We start from the raw sequence: 15,310 nt of genomic DNA on the forward strand, positions 1-15,310 counted from the left end.
ACAGCTTTGGCAGTTCAGGCTGGACTGTTCCTAGGCACAGGGTCAGACTGATTTGCATATGGCCATGTCTGAACTGGGGTGGCGGAGTGAACTAAAGAATGGTGATGGATTAAACCCAGATCAGTTGACTGGGGGTGAGTGTTTGATTTGTTCAAACGCTCCGTCCATCATCCCCTTTTGTATCGCTTTGTTTGCCCTAAGTTGGCAGAGTATGCTCAGACGTGAGTCCCTTGCTCACTTTGCCACTGGATTCAAGCTAGCCTGGCTGATGATGGCTGAAATGCCAGAAACCGGTCCCAGGATGCTTGTTTCCGGTCCAGGGAAGACATGGCTTTGGCAGTTCGGGCTGGACTGTTCCCATGAGGCACAGGGTCAGACTGATTTGCATATGACCATGTCTGAACTGGGGTGGCAGAGTGAGCTAAAGAATGGTGATGGATTAAACCCAGACCAGTTGACTGGAGTTAGTGTTTGATTTGTTCAAACGCTCCGTCCATCATCCCCTTTTGTATCGCTTTGTTCACCCTAAGTTGGCAGGGTATGCTCAGACGTGAGTCCCTTGCTCACTTTGCCACTGGATTCAAGCTAGTCTGGCTGATGACGGCTGAAATGCCAGAAACCGGCCCCAGGATGCTTGTTTCAGGTCCAGGGAAGACATGGCTTTGGCAGTTCGGGCTGGACTGTTCCCATGAGGCACAGGGTCAGACTGATTTGCATATGGCCATGTCTGAACTGGGGTGGCAGAGTGAGCTAAAGAATGGTGATGGATTAAACCCAGATCAGTTGACTGGGGGTGAGTGTTTGATTTGTTCAAACGCTCCGTCCATCATCCCCTTTTGTATCGCTTTGTTTGCCCTAAGTTGGCAGAGTATGCTCAGACGTGAGTCCCTTGCTTACTTTGCCACTGGATTCAAGCTAGCCTGGCTGATGACGGCTGAAATGCCAGAAACCGGTCCCAGGATGCTTGTTTCCGGTCCAGGGAAGATATGGCTTTGGCAGTTCAAGCTGGACTGTTCCCATGAGGCACAGGGTCGGACTGATTTTCATATGGCCATGTCTGAACTGGGATGGTGGAGTGAACTAAAGAATGGTGATGGATTAAACCCAGATCAGTTGACTGGGGGTGAGTGTTTGATTTGTGCAAATGCTCCGTCCATCATCCCCTTTTAAATCGCTTTGTTCGCCCTAAGTTGGCAGGGTATGCCCAGACGTGAGTTCCTTGCTCACTTTGCCACTGGATTCAAGCTAGCCTGGCTGATGACGGCTGAAATGCCAGAAACCGGTCCCAGGATGCTTATTTCCGGTCCAGGGAAGATATTGCTTTGGCAGTTTGGGCTGGACTGTTCCCATGAGGCACAGGTTCAGACTGATTTGCATATGGCCATGTCTGAACTGGGGTCACGGAGTGAGCTAAAGAATGGTGATGGATTAAACCCAGATCAGTTGACTGGGGGTGAGTGTTTGATTTGTTCAAACGCTCCGTCCAGCATCCCCTTTTGTATCGCTTTGTTCGCCCTAAGTTGGCAGGGTATGCCCAGACGTGGGTCCCTTGCTCACTTTGCCACTGAATTCAAGCTAGCCTGGCTGATGACAGCTGAAATGCCAGAAACCGGTCCCAGGATGCTTGTTTCCAGTCCAGCAAAGATATGGCTTTGGCAGTTCGGGCTGGACTGCTCCTATGAGGCACAGGGTCAGACTGATTTGCATATGGCCATGTCTGAACCGGGGTCAAGGAGGGAACTAAAGAATGGTGATGGATTAAACCCAGATCAGTTGACTGGGGGTGAGTGTTTGATTTGTTCAAACACTCCGTCCATCATACCTTTTATATCATCTTGTGGCAGACTGTCACAAGCGCCGGTGTTGACAATTAAGCGCTGGCGCTGAGCAGCGGAAACCACCCGCTCAAATTAAGCACTGTTCACACTGCACTTATTTGTTCATTTCTTTCCATACTTCATGAGGCCCTTGAGGATCTACATTTGGTTCAGGCCAAGAGTCAAAATGACATACAGATATTTCAAACCCCATTAAGGTTGCAACTCATTGTGAGTTCCCTCACACCTCTTGATCCTGCCAGTGCTATTTTTAACGAACAATGCCACCTGCAATTATCTTCCTAACTTTACTACTACTAAATGCCTTTTGTGAATACCGAAAGTCATAAGTTTAGGATTTTGTCTCAGATTACATTTGTGAATCGGGCCCATAGTGTCTTACTGTATTCAAAACCAAGATGACACAGCCTTTCTTCCCCTTTGCAGAGCTCATGTGCCCACCCTAGGTGCTTAACCGCGGCGGCAATTCCGCCACGGTGCGGCGGTTTAGCGCAGTGGGTGGGGCAATGACAGCCAACGGACTTGCGCAGCACTATGGAGGTAGTGCACGCAATGACCGTTGGCTGTCAGAAGCGGCGAAGGGGCTAGAGGTGTCGCTGTGGTCAGAGTAAACTAGTTCTAGAGGCACATTCTCTCCCCCTGAGATTGGTTCCTGCCTGACTGGAGGGGGTAGGGGGGGGGGCAGCAAAGGAGAGCCCTGCCCAGGTGTCAGCTAACATTTTCCTGTGACAGGATAGGACTCTTTGAAGTCAATCTAGTTCCTGGGCAAAGGAACACCCACACGCAAGGCCTCTGTCCTGCTCTCTGAGTAGTTTTCACACCTCATCAAGAAGGCTTTTCACCTGCCAGGTGACCGCTGAAGCTCATATAAATGACCCTTCAGAGGCTTCAGGCTTCCAGGACCTTTGGGAAGCTTAGTAGCTCACACAAGATAAGGATGCTTTACCGATGGTGGGTTTGTGTTAGTACTGCTGGGACCCAATCATCCAGGGTGTTGCTGACTAATTAACTGATAGAGCAAGAGCCCTTAACTAGAGAGAGGAGAAGGACGGAGGCAAATCCTGAAGTTGTGGAGAGTTACTCTTTGTGGGAGTGTGTCTTCTAGATACACTGATAATTGGGATTAAATATGGTCAGTGGACAGTGGTGTCAAGAAGTGTGCTGTGGGAGACGTGTGGGGGAAGTGGTGCGCTAGGGGTTGGGTTTATAGGAGTGTCTGTGGAGAAGGTACCCCAGAGCGGTATAAAGTCAGTCTATAATTGATTGTTGTTGTTGTAGTTGAGAAGGATGAACATTTAAATATGGCCCTGCTGGAGAGATGTGAATGAATTTAGGGTAGAGGTGTTTGTGAGCACTTCCTCACTTCAGATGACCTCTGAGGCCACTGTGGTAGCACTGAAGTGTCACTACATGGAAGTCCAGTCGTCATGTTACATATGCATTATAGCCAACTATTGCCCATTGCACTTGTAATACGGGGGGTGGAATATCCGCTAGGTTTGAGAGTGAGACAGAGTATCCTTCCGCCAGACTCTAAATAAGGGTCAAAGGGGCATATGTACAAGCCCCTATCGCCACGGGAACATCACTTTTTGTGATGTTCCCGTGGCGATCGTGGCCTTGCCTTATGTACAAGGCAGTGTTAAGCCACTTAACGTGGCTAAAGGCTGCCTTGTACATAAGGCCCCCTTTTATGCTATGTTTAGCGTGAAAGAGGTGGGCAGTAGGTGTTGTGGTGGGTGTTCCACCGCAACACCCATTGTATTTGACGCTGCCCCCTATGTACAAGGCTGTACATAAACAAACCATTTTAAAAATGCCATTTGTAACTTACATTTGTGCTGCATGAAGCAGCACACATGAGAGTTACAAAATTTTCATTTTAGGATTGTGTATGTGAAGGAAGGGGCACCTTCCTACACAACAATCCTCCCTTGCACACAGACACCCTTTCACTCTGGTGCAAAGTCTGTTGTGTTGTGTCTTTTATCTGTCCAAAGCGCCGGGACGCCCCTTTGCTGGGGCAGCTGTGCGCTATACAAATGTGGATAACATAACATAACATAACATAACATAACAAAGGTGCCTGCGTTGGCACCAAGTTGTGAAACTTAGCGCCACCGCAGGGGGAAATGCAAGGCTGCACCTCATTCTCTTAAATATGGTGCATCCTTGCGTTTCAGAGGTAGCGAAGCGTGTCATTAAGCCCAGGAGCCTAGCAACACGCTCTGCCACTTCGCCGTACATATGGCCCAAAGTTTTTCATTTCTGCTGCAGAATAATGCATGATTTTCCCCGTTTTCGTGGCTCCCCATTCACATGCTGTTGTTTGCTAATAGCCAGTTCTTCACCTTGTTATCCTCAAAGTGTGACAGCTCCAACATGCTGGTGGGTTCTAAAGAAGGCGTCGCCTGTCTGTAATTGTTGAACAACTTTCAGCGCCGCCCGATCCTGGCATGAGGCTTCACCTTGAAAGTAACGTTGCTTTGTATTGTGATACTAGTCTGGGCAGGCCCTGAACGATGCGCAACCCTTTAATCTGCTTGTGCCTTGAATTAATGTCACCATTAGCCCGTCTCCCCTCCCCCAAGTAATCCCTCTGCTGTCTGCGCGCCCCCCACCACCCTCGTGCCCCCCACGCGCCAGCATTGATCACGGGACGCGAGGCTCGGGCCGGCCTTCGATCGATGCCCTGGTGTGTGTCATAAATAATCCACGGGTGAAGGGGCCGCAGCGCCGCCTGTGGCCCTGGAGACGCCTGGAAACAGCCTCCGGAGAAGGGAGCGAGGGCTCGCGGGCGGCGCGCGCCTCCTTTCTATCGAAATGAAAGTATAAGAAAGATAACAGCATGTTGGTCGTTTTATGGCTGCATGATAGCCCCGTGACTCGAATTTGGTAACCACCCAGCTCAACTCCACTGCATTCGGGTTATCAACCTCAGAAGGATTAAAAGGCAAGTGAGCCCCGAAAACACGTACACAAAAGGGCCTCTCTTATAGATAGGTTTTAGAAGGAGTGAGCGACCCGGAATACCCTTGAGGGCTTGGGTAATACAATGGAAAGGGTAAATTTGCCTTCAAGGGATTTATTCACAATATATTTTGTTTGATTAAGGTTATTTCTGAAAAGGATCAATCACTTATCCTTATAATGAATCCATCAACAATTTTGTAATTCAACACGAGCAATATATCAACATATAACATGTAAACATGAAGACAAAGACACAAGGTGTATACGAAAAATATGATTTTATCAAATAGCTTAATCAAAGAAATCAGCTACATGTACAGATCAGTAAGTGAATAAAATTAGGGCTGTAGGTACACATATAAGTAAATTATCAAGTGACACAACAGAACCTAAATAAGACACCTATCCCAAAACATATTGAACCAAACAAAAGAAAGGGATAAAGTGTGAAGTCGACGTTTCGGTTTCTCTGACGTTAGTTTGCTGAAACCATCCTCAGGACTGTTATTGAATTATGGTCTGTAAAGAGATTGTAATCTATATATTATTGATTGGGAAACTATATTTGATAGTTCACGCTGTCGACGGGTTGTTCCTCATCAATATTCAATCGAATGCAATGGTAGCAGAAAAAACCTGTGTGTATCAGATTGTAGTTTCAAGATGTCAGTATAGACGAGACGTGCTTTGAGGCTGCTCCACTTGAATTCAAGGATAGGTGATGCAGGATTAACTACTGCTTTATTGATCATCGACTCCGATCGATATTTACCTGAATTTGACATCTTGAAACTACAATCTGATACACACAGGTTTTTTCTGCTACCATTGCATTCGATTGAATATTGATGAGGAACAACCCGTCGACAGCGTGAACTATCAAATATAGTTTCCCAATCAATAATATATAGATTACAATCTCTTTACAGACCATAATTCAATAACAGTCCTGAGGATGGTTTCAGCAAACTAACGTCAGAGAAACCGAAACGTCGACTTCACACTTTATCCCTTTCTTTTGTTTGGTTCAATATGTTTTGGGATAGGTGTCTTATTTAGGTTCTGTTGTGTCACTTGATAATTTACTTATATGTGTACCTACAGCCCTAATTTTATTCACTTACTGATCTGTACATGTAGCTGATTTCTTTGATTAAGCTATTTGATAAAATCATATTTTTCGTATACACCTTGTGTCTTTGTCTTCATGTTTACATGTTATATGTTGATATATTGCTCGTGTTGAATTACAAAATTGTTGATGGATTCATTATAAGGATAAGTGATTGATCCTTTTCAGAAATAACCTTAATCAAACAAAATATATTGTGAATAAATCCCTTGAAGGCAAATTTACCCTCTCTTATAGATAGGGCACACTTTTCCTGTGTGTGCCATGGCGCACCTTTAGGCAGGTGTGCCAGGTGCAAACAGGAAGAGTGCGCCCTATCATGTAGAATAAAGCGAAATACAGAACAGCACTTTAAAAGCTGTTCCGTGTTTTTCTGTGCAGGTGGCGACCTGCCTGCACTTTTAAGGGGGTGAGAGATCCCCTTGCAGGCGGGTGCAGTGAGTGCACCTGCCTACAAGGGAATGTCTGTGGGGTTCCCAGAACCCCCATTTCCCTCCTCTCGAGGGCTGCCATCAGGGGGCGCACTGACAGGGCACCACCTTTTAGATGGTGCTCCGTCAGCGCGCCTCCTGACAGCCTCTTTGCCTCTGCGCTCGTGTCTATAATCCGGCGCGGGATCAGAGGCAAAGGGATTACCTCATTTGCATAGGACCACACCCTCATGCAAATGAGGGAATGCTCTCTTGAGAAAGCAGTGGCGCTACATGCGCACCAGCATTTTCAGCAGTACAGAAGGGACCGCACAGGTGTCTGGGGCCCCTTTTGTAATACCAATGTGCCCTGGGACACACAAAGCGGACGCAAATGCTCATTGCACCCCTGGGGTGTGGGCCATATTATGTCTAGGGTGCACTTTCCCTGGTTGCATGGGGGCACACCTTAAAACGGGTGCGCTGGTTGCAAGCAGGGAAAGTGTGCCCTATTACATTAAATGTGCTGCCCCCAGGGCAGCCCGTCCAGCAAATTCGCGTTGCCCGGGGTCAGTGCATTCAAGTAAAATAAGGTGCATCTTTGAAGCAGCCGCTCCGAGTTTCACTGTGCAGGTCGAAACCTGCCTGCACTTTTAACGAGGATAAGAGATCCCCTTGCAGGCGAGTGCAGTGAGTGACTGCAGCCTCCTGCAAGGGGATGTCGAGGAGGTCCATTTGACTTTCTTTCCCTCCTCCAGAGGGCTGCCATCAGGGGGCGCACTGATAGTGTGTCACCTTTTAGGTGGCGCACTGTCAGTGACCTCTTGACTGCTTCTTTGCCTCTACAATATGGCTCCAATAATATGGCATGAGCGCAGAGGCAAAGGGATTCCCTCATTTGTGTTGGGCCACGCCCCCATGCAAATGAGGGGAATCCCTTTGGTGGTAGAACTGGTGCTTTATGTGCGTCAGCGCTATCTGTATTACAGAAAGTGCATCTGTGGCCTCCTCTGTAATACCAAAAGGCCCCAGGGGCGTGCAAAGCGGGCACTAACACCCGTTGCTTCTCCGGTGCACTTCTGTAATACAGCGCCTGGTGCACACGCTACACGGTGAGGACTGCACAGGCTCAGTCCAGCGACTCCACGAGGAACTCTCCTCTAGTGGGCTGCTGATCCTCTCCAGGTAAACAGGAGTACATTCAATAAGGTCAAAGGTTAGTTTCTTTAGGTCCAGATAAGAACCTCCACATCCCCAAATGGCTTCCTCATATTAAAGAGTGTCTGTGTTAGAACTTGTCCCCAGTCCCTACAGTGCCAGGGACTGGGACTGGCACTACCACACTTGACTTACGGAGATACTGGCAAAGCTCCCCATTACCGGTCAAGAGGTAACTCTGATCTGCCTGTAACTAGGCCTGGGCGAAATGTTAATTACACCGGAGTCATCAGAGTACATTTGTGTTACTCTTGTGAGTGAAATAAAAAAAAAAGATTGTGATTACGTCTATTTACGTTATTATGAGTAATTTTGCAAAACATATCGGACCGCGAAAGCACAGGAACAAGTAATTTAGCGAGTGGCTGCTGCTGTCTGTGTTCTGTTACATTTAGCGCTAAATGCATCCTTCGGGTCCACTGTGGATATGAGGGTGCATTTTGCACTAAGAAAAAAATGCTAAATGCTAGGTTATGCTCCTTGTGTAATTTTGCGTAATGTCGCATCATTTTGCATAATTACACTACAGCAATTTACGCACGTTACACCCATCCCTAATTGGAACAAGAGTTGTAGTATATGAAGGCCTTACAAATGCCACAGTATATCCGCAGGCCTGAGGCTTTACTGCCTGAGCAGCTCCGCGGGTGACCTGACCAAATGTGCCAGGGACACTCACCTGAAATGAAAACATATAACACACAGGAGTCTCAAGGGGCCCTCTAGTGCAGGGAGCGATTCCACATTTCTCAGGGTTAAACCTGGAATACCGGGTCTTTCCTGCACCTTGGATATATCGATCCTCTCAGCATTGGTAATTCCAGATGAGGAAACACCTAATCAGTACTCTAGCTCCACTCAGGGTATGTGGGTGTCTGAGAATATCCACTCGAATGTGCCGATGCTGTGAGTCTGGGAACGGTACCACACAATTATCAAATTTACAGTAAAAGTGTGACTCTCCATAAAGTGTTGTGGAGGTCAAATGGTAAAAAGCACACAAATCACAATGCACTATAAAAAAAAGTAATCCATTGACAGTCCAATTAAAAACCTATATGAATAAATATAAACACATTTGCTATTGCTAGATTTTGTATGTGTGATATAACATACATATAAACACATTTGCTATTGATAGAAGATTACTGTGTGATATAAATATAAACACATTCGCTATTGCTCGATCATTACAGTGTGATATAAATATAACCACATTCGCTATTGCTAGATCATTAATGTGTGATATACATAAACATATAAACAAAACTGCTCTATGATTGTAAAGACCGAAGTACTCCACAATCATTTGAACAATAAACTGCTGTTATTGCATGAGCTGTGGAAAGATGCATGCAATGTTCACCTCTGTGAATCTTGCATTTGTTGCCCAATCTCGGGCGCCCTGAGGCAAAATGGAGGATCCCAATCTTTGCCCCAAGGCTGGGTCTAATTGTTACAGGTTCACAATCCTAAACATTGCTTATCTTAATGACCATAAAGATAATTACAGTGGAAACAGCATACTGTGTATCAGTGACTTATAAATTGCACTGGGAGTGTCTTGGAGTTCCACAAAGTGTATTTAAATATCTAGGTCTCGATTCAGAAAGGTAAACCGAGATGAAAGTCTAACTTTACAACTTTCGGAATTCACAAAGGGCATTTATGAGTAGGAAAGACTTTTGTCTCAGTTAAACTTAAGTTTCGGTCTTCAGTTTAACTGAGACCAAAGGTCCTTAGAAGTTTGGTCTCAGTTACGCTTCAGTAGCATCCTCGCAGTTTCACTTGTCTTCAAGAGCCAGGTATAAAAATCAGTTGCTGTTCTGAGGTCTCTCAAGATTGGTGAAATCTCCTCAGCAGACATTTTGAGAATCAAGTATACAAAGACCTCAAAGTGCCTTAGGAGGCAATCAAGAACTGTGAGAGAAAGACCACACGTCTGGAGCTCCCTTTTGCCAACTAGAAACTGCCTCAGCATCTTTAAAGGATCACTCTGCAGCAATCAGAAACTCTTTAGAGCTATCTACTGCATCAAGTCCCAACAAGTTAGTACTCAGAGTTCAAGTTAACAAATTAAATACAGCTGGTAGGTCAGTGAAACACACATTTATTAATAAGGAACCAGCTCAATGAAGTTGATGTGACTAAATCCATTCCCACCTTTGATGTTAAAATGTTAACCCAATAGCACCCCACAGGATATATTCTGTTATAATAGTTTGAGGTGTATCTAATATAATTGAGGAAAACTCACTTAACTATGACTCTGCAGCCACTGTGACAAAACAGGTCAATCAAGAGACTTTGTGGGAAAACATGACACCCAGAAAATCAGGACTCTGCCAAAAACAGAAACAGGAGGTGTGGCAACACAGGTATAAAGAGGACAGAAGGATACTTCTGACAGACAGGATCATTATTCAATTCCTTAATTAAGAAAAAGAGAGTAAGGAAACAGGAGGTAATCATGACAGGTATTAGCAGGACAGAAGGATACTTCCGACAAAAACAGGACAGGTATTTAATTCCTTCATTGAGAAAAAGGCAGTAAGAAAAATAACTGACTCATACAGATGTAAGTATCCGCATTTCGGTGTAGTGACAATCTGAGTTAGTAGTCTGTATGTACATGGTATTTCTATAGGACTGCATAGCCTAAATACAGCGGAGCGCTGTACGTCGTCAGTCCATAGGCAGCAGAGCGCTGTACTCGTCAGTCAATAGACAGCGGGGCGCTGTACGTACTCAGTCAATAGGTAGAGGAGTGCTATACGTCGTTATAGTCAATAGCAGTTGCGCCCAGCATTTATCGCAGGTGACAGGGGAGGGTTGCGTGGGAGGGTCGCGCTGGGAGGTGGGGGGTTAATACATTTTAAAAATGTACCATTCGCCGGGTCCCACGTTTTCCTGCTCTCCCGCCTATGGCAGGAACAGGAAGCAGGCAGCCTCGCTCCCCTCCCCTAAGCCAATCACAACACTGCAATGGCAGTGTTGTAATTGGTCGGGATGCCAACCAGCAAGGCGCATATTGGGGAGGCCATTTTCTCAGCCGACATGGAAAAAAGGCAGAGTGTACATGACTGGTTTGGTCAGCCCCAGAAGGTCAACCAGTCAGCGCCCTCAAAGTGGGCAAGCCACTCTTCCCTTGCCCTGGACCAGACCCGCCCACCCATCCGCCCTCAACCAAACCCGTCTGCTTTCTCGCAGTGCGAGAAGCAGAAACATGAAAATGGTAGTTTTACCATTTCATGTTTCTGCTTATCGCACAGCGAGAAAGCAGTGGGGCGATGATCGTCCACCCTGGTGGAGGAGACGCCCCTCGTCAATAGACAGTGGAGCACTGTACGTCATCATAGTCAATAGGTAGATGAGCGCTGTACGTCATCAGTCAATAGGCAGCGGAGCTCTGTGTTGTCACATATTGGAAGTCATTGCTCCAAAGATGACGTAGTGACCATCCAACAACTATGAGGTGTATTTCTCTCCACATCCCACTCTCTTTATCCCAAAACCAAGGGAGCAGGGTGAACGTGTGGTGCCTTTGATGGCATGGGTTCACAGGGACATGCGGAACACTGGATGTGTTTTCCAGCTGGCTGACAAAGTTAGCTTTGTAGACTCAGATTTATCTGCTTTTCTATGAGAAATTGGCTTACAAAATTAGATTGTAAAATCTCACGCTCTCTTGAATCACAGATACTGAGGGGAAAGTTATCTTATCTCTAGTAGCATATGCTTCTTCGGGAGTAGGTTTTGATCTGCATATTGTTTATATATGTAGATCAAAACCAATTTACAATATGCGTCTAGTCAGATCTAGTTTTATAGGTAACAGAAAAACCTGGCTGGTCCAGGAAACATAAAGAATCCTCCCCTGCCTATGTCCCAAACCAACAAAACCTCTTTTGGCACCAGGGAAACAGCACACTCTAGAATTGCTGTTGATTCATTCACTCGAGGTTGAATAGCTGTCCGAAATGACCACTATACGCTCACTCATTGGCCATCAAAATGGTAACCAAGTTGTTAGCAGACACCCATCGTGAATATCCGTCTTTTCTATTAAAACCCCCCCACAAATATTTAAATTAGAACAGCAAAGAAGGCACAGGTAAGGGCAGTGCTTATATTGAGCATGGAATAGCTCCTTTGCCGTTAACGGAAGGTACTCGTGGCACACGCCAATGCTCACTGCTTTCAACCCTCTTGGTTCAGGCTCTGCGTATCCTTTAGATATTTTGCAGGTTTTAAGCTCAAGCAACAACCTATTGAGCTTCAGCAGGGCTTAGTCTTAAATACATTTAAATCAATGCAGTCTATTCAATATGGGCAGGTCTGTTATTTATTACATCATTAGCTAATCATTAAAGAAGTATAAATGACCTTCTGCTTTCGAGACGCGCCTCTTCTTGCACACTGTGTCGATGACACAACCCAAAGGCAGCCAATCATCTGCAAGCAATCTTTAGGAATGAAAAGAATCAGGGGTGGTCTTGCTTACTGTAGTAGAAGACTGGATCCAATAATTCTGATGGACAAGAAGAGAAGCAATGCATGTCTAGTGCAAATGAAAGAAAAGCGGATGAGGCCAGTGATAAACCTGAAGGATTTCAATCCCTCAACTGTTTATAGCCATTTGAAGATGGAGGGAACTCTCCTCCAGAGAAATATTCTGTGTACAGAGGTTGAATGGTTTGTGTGGACCTGAAAGATGCATGCCTCCTAATGCCCATCTTCCGTTTCCACCAAAGCATCCTTCAATTCCTGTGGGAGGCAGTCTGACTGCCATCTTTCACCTCAACTCAAAATAAATTGTAGAGTACCTGAGATCTCCTCTCTAAGCCCAACCCTTTTTAAAAATGTACATGGTCCCCCCTAACTAGCAGCATCAGATCATTTGGCTTTGATATAGTATCATATGTGGATGTTACACAGTTGATTATACATATCTGAAAACGTAGAGGTGACGCGTGCACCACACAGCCAGCTGGATGAGGGAGAAGTGCCTAAAACTGAATAGGGGAGAAGATAGGGATCATACGGTTTGGTAAAGCCACCTTTCTGTGGTCAGTGAAAGATGACCCATGAAATTTGGAACCCCTTTTCCCCACCCTCAGCAGACTCCACCAAGAATCACGGCCTCATAGTGGACAGCAATTATTCATGAAAGAACAAGTGACTGCAGCTTCCACATCCTGCCACAGTTTTCTCTGTTTGCGCAAAAAAATCTTCAAGCGACTCACCATTGGGCCGCATAATGCAATGACTTAGGCTCTGATAACCAGTAGGCCTGGGCGGATCTATGACAAAATATTGATTACAAAAATATCTACCTACAAAATCATCGCAACAAAAATATCGATTACAAAAATATCGACATCCTATCTCTAACAAGGTAAGTACAAAAATATCGAAAAAAAAATATTTACGTCCAAAATATCAATTTTCAAAAAATATCGTTTTTTAAATAAAAAAATTTAATATAAACAAAATAATACTTATAAATGTAATAAACATAGTTAAAAAATATATTATATTTAAAATTAATAAATAATTTAATAAAAAACAAATAATAATATAGATATAATACATACAACACGATTCCGATTCGGGAAAAACCGCTCCAAATAGCTGTCTTGGTCGTTTTTCCCGTACGATTCGTAACCTGCCATGTCCCCCGCATGTACGACGAAGTACGATTCATACCGGGAGCAGGATTCCGTACGAATCATACAAAGACCGTACGATTCAAATCTTCGCACGATTCTTCCTCGGAACCCGCTGTACGCGACATCCATACGGTTCGCGGCAGGTTTTTCCGACCCAGCAAGTACGATTCGTGTTGAGTACGCACCGTACAACCCTTTTCCTACGATAGCTGAAAACAGCCTTAAAAGCAGAGTTCGCCTTGAAACAGGTACGGAACGCCCCCCCGGCTCCAGTGCGTACCCCCATTATCGCTGGGGTACGGTGCGTACCCCTGCGATCATGGGGGGGTACGCACCGTACCCCGCAATCATGGGGGGGTATGCACCGTACCCCGCGATCATGGGGCGTATGGACCGTACCCTATGTTTGCAGGGTTTACGGTGCCTACACCCCATGATCGCAGGGGTACGCACCGTACCCCGCGATCATGGGGCGTACGGACCGTACGGTGTGTATGTGATTGAGTGCTTTTCCGTATGAATCGCCCTTACCTGACGTGGACCGTACGAATCGCGTCCTCATAACACGTTCCGGATTGTACTCGTCGGGTCATACGGCATGTGTACGAGTTGTACGGTTCACGTTTTCAGGCTTGCTATACATACGGATCGCGACAATTCGGACGGCTTCACGAATACTACGCAACTCAGACGGATGGGTACGATTCGTACGGAGAGGGCTCCGGATGCGATTCGTAACGGACGTTTTTTCTCCCGAATCAGAATCGACCCCATAGTATATACTTCATTAATAATAACTCTAAAAAATTATTTTAATAATTTATAAATAAATAAAAATATAATAAAATACAAATACATTTATACACATAAAATAATAATATAAATAACAATTAATAAAAATGTAAAACAAATTTTAAAAAGTAAGTAAATGTTGGATAGCGTCAGGGTAAAAATGACTATTCCCACTCCAGAGAGTGCAACAGTAGGGAAAGTGTTGGATAGCGTAGGGGTAAAAATTACTATTCCAACTCCAGAGAGTGCAACTGTAGGGAAAGTGTTGGATAGCGTAGGGGTAACAATTACTATTACCACTCCAGAGAGTGCAACAGTAGGGAAAGTGTTAGATAGTGTAGGGGTAAAAATCACTATTCCAACTCCAAAGAGTGCAACAGTAGGGAAAGTGTTGGAGAGCGTAGGGGTAAAAATGACTATTCCAACTCCAGAGAGTGCAACAGTAGGGAAAGTGTTGGATAACGTAGAGTTAAAATTACTATTCCCACTCCAGAGAGTGCAACAGTAGGGAAAGTGTTGGATAGCGTACGGTTAAAATTACTAATCCAACTCCAGAGAGTGCAACAGTAAGGAAAGTGTTGGATAGCTTAGGGGTAAAAATTACTATTCCCACTCCAGAGAGTGCAAAAGTAGGGAAAGTTTTGGATAGCGTAGGGGTAAAAATTACTATTCCAACTCCAGAGAGTGCAACAGTAGGGAAAGTGTTGGATAGCATAGAGTTAAAATTACTATTCCCACTCCAAAGAGTGCAATAGTAGGGAAAGTGTTGGATAGCGTACAGGTAAAATTACTATTCCAACTCCAGAGAGTGCAACAGTAGGGAAAGTGTTGGATAGCTTAGGGGTAAAATTACTATTCCAACTCCAGAGAGTGCAACAGTAAGGAAAGTGTTGGATAGTGTAGGGATAAAAATAACATACTTATAAATAAATTATTATTTTAAAATATTAAAAAACGTAACTATTAAATAAAAATAAACCATTTACAAATACCAATACATAATTATTAAAAACATGATTAGCAATAAATAATTAACAAAAAAATTAATAATAAACACCAATTAATAATACTTAATTACCAATTAATAATTAATTATTAATAATATAATTAACAAAACACTTAATTAAAAAACATTATTACTTAATTACATTCAAATTACTTCCCACCCTATTCTCCTATAAACCCACAACCGGCTACAGAACATAATTATCAATTAATCAATGAATAAAAAATAATTACTAATTAAAAACAAATAATTACCAATTAATTACAATG

The sequence above is a fragment of the Lissotriton vulgaris genome, chromosome 9, assembly GCF_964263255.1.
Source record: "Lissotriton vulgaris chromosome 9, aLisVul1.2, whole genome shotgun sequence".
NCBI classification, from domain to species: Eukaryota; Metazoa; Chordata; class Amphibia; order Caudata; family Salamandridae; genus Lissotriton; species Lissotriton vulgaris.